This window comes from Ricinus communis, chromosome 2 (genome assembly GCF_019578655.1).
Source record: "Ricinus communis isolate WT05 ecotype wild-type chromosome 2, ASM1957865v1, whole genome shotgun sequence".
Classification (NCBI taxonomy): domain Eukaryota; kingdom Viridiplantae; phylum Streptophyta; class Magnoliopsida; order Malpighiales; family Euphorbiaceae; genus Ricinus; species Ricinus communis.
In genome coordinates this window covers 11,938,996-11,941,669 of record NC_063257.1, presented here as the reverse complement: position 1 = coordinate 11,941,669, position 2,674 = coordinate 11,938,996, and the positions used below count along the sequence as shown (strand labels likewise).

Genomic DNA, 2,674 nt, shown 5'->3' with positions numbered 1-2,674 from the left:
GGAAAATGAGATCAGATAATTCATCAACTCAAAATCCCTACAACTTGAGATTAACTGTTAAAAAAGCAGAAGGAGACCAAGAGGTAGAGAGTGAGTTTGTACCTCCAAGAGGAATTGAATTTGAAAAAAAGCTGGAACAAGAGTTGGAAGAAGAAGTTGAGATAATGACTAATGACCAAAGAGAAGTTGTAGCTCAAAGGCAAATAGCCATGAAGGACTATGCTCGTCCGATAATTAGTAACACTACTTCATGCATAGTCTTAGGCTATGCATTTAAGAATTATGAGCTAAAGAAAATCCATTTTAATATGCTTACGTCATTCTATGATATGCCTAGTGAGGATACATTGACATTTATTAGAGAGTTCTATGATATAGTTTATACATTCTCATTATCTGGACTCAATGAAGATCAATTAAAGATGAGATGTTTTCCTTACTCATTAAAAGATAAAGCAAAGGCTTGGTTAATGATCTTGCCTCCTAATTCTTTGAGAACCTGGGATGAAGTTTATCAAAAATTTATGAGTAAATTTTACTCACATCAAAAGACTAATTTTCAAATTTTATCAAAAGGATATTGAATCCTTTCTCAAAGCATGGGACTGCTTTGAATCACATTTACTACAATGCCCACACCATGGGTACCCACTTCCTATGACTAACAATCATTTTATGATGGTCTAATATAACAATACCAATGTATGGTTGATAATGCAACTGGGAGTGCTATGCTAGAAAGAACTGCTAATGACGTTTATGATATCTTTGAGATATTAGGAGCCAATTTACAACAAAAGAGTGTGAGAACAAAAAAGAGTAGGAGTGAATGAAGTTGTGTTTAATAATTAGATGGCTATGCAAATAGTCGAATTAACTAAACAAGTTAAGATTCTTGCTTCAACTGAGAATATACAAATCAATAAGGTATGCGGTATATGTGGTGTTTATGGTCATGGTGCTAACATTTGTTCATCTTATGAGACTTTTGCAAAAGATGATTATGGACAGGTTAACTTAATGGAATCTTATCAACCTAGGCAACATAGGAATAATCCATACTCCAACACTTATAATCCATGACGGAGGAATCATCCAAGTTTCTCCTAGAGAACTAACGATTATAACGCACCACAAATACTGAGGAACCAAAACCAGCCCCAGTATCAGAATCAAGAGCCTTAATACCTAAGGAATCAAAACCCTTCATTCCCTAATCAAGGACAAGCCCCTCAAAGAAAACCAAGTTTGGAGAAAATACTCCAATCTTTTATGACAGCTACCCATGACAGAATGGAGAGGAATGAGAAGAAAACTGATTCCATAGAAGCTTCAATAAAGCGACTGAAAATTCAAATTGAGAAAATTGTTGAAGCCTTACAAGAAAATAAGAAAGAAAAATTGCCAAGTCAACCTGAGCAAGCTAAAGCAATCATTGTTCTTAAGGATGGTGAGTTATTTGATAATAATGTTGAAAATTTAAGTGAAAAAGATTCTTCTTACGTAGGTACATCAAAAGAAGATGGACTAGTTGATGTAGAGATAACTGAAGGACGTTTACAAAAAGAATGAAGAATAGAGCCCAATCTTGGGTAGAAAGAGAAAGACAATGAGGCGTTTTCAGGACCTGAGTTTCATAAGGCAATTGAGCCTTATAAGCCTCCTATTCCATTCCTGAACAGATTAAAAGAGAGCAAACAGGATAAGCAATTTTTTAAAAATTTTGATATGCTTTCTAAGGTTAACATTAATTTGCCCTTGTTGGATATAATCAAGAATATGTCCTTTTTGATATGCTAAGTTCTTTAAGGAACTTAATTCCAACAAGAGGAAATATAGGAACAATGAGAAAGTTATGGTGTCTGAAACAGCAAGTGCAGTTCTCTAACAACAGTTACCTCCTAAGATGAAAGATCTTGGGAGCTTTACCGTTGATATTACAATGGGGGACAAAAAAGTTGCTAAAGCCATGTTGGATTTGGGAGCAAGCATCAATTTGATGCCATATTCAACATATGCACAACTTGGCTTAGGAGAATTGAAGCCAACCACCATGTCTCTGCAACTGGCTAATAGGTCAATTAAGTATCCAAGAGGCATAGTGGAAGACTTGCTGATTCAGGTAGGAAAACTGATAATCCCTGTTGACTTTGTGGTTCTAGACATGGAAGGTACATCAGCAAGGGATAAGGAACAAACAATACTCCTTGGTAGACCTTTCATGGCAACTACCAAGACAGTAATTGATATGCACAATGGGAAGCTGACTATGACAGTCTTGGGAGAGACTGTAGAATTTAAAGTGTTTGATTCTCTAACTATATCTCCTAGCACTTCAATTGATGAATGTTCATATGTTGATTGCATTGATCATTTTGTTTATGAAACATATTTACAAGATAAGGATGATAAGTTAGAAGTTGCATTAACATTGGAAAAGCATGAAGAATGTTTAGATGAAGAAGTCTTAGACTTACATGATAAGTTAGATGAAGCTATTCCAGTGTTACCTGATGAAAGCACTATTGAACCTTTAGATTCACCCATTGAAATCAAATCAAAAATTATTAATGAACCATCTAAGGTTGAGCTTAAGGAGTTGCCTAACACACTTAAATATGTCTTTTTAGGAGAAAAGAATACATACCCAGTGATCATAGCCTCTGATCTTTCT

General features: G+C 35.0%; 1 non-coding gene across 1 annotated transcript; it reads right to left on the bottom strand.

The window, feature by feature from the left end:
* Positions 1 to 540: 540 nt before the first annotated feature.
* LOC112536978 lies at positions 541 to 647 on the bottom strand. Its single transcript, XR_003080899.1, has one exon. It is a non-coding gene; the product is annotated as a small nucleolar RNA R71 (small nucleolar RNA).
* Positions 648 to 2,674: the final 2,027 nt, after the last annotated feature.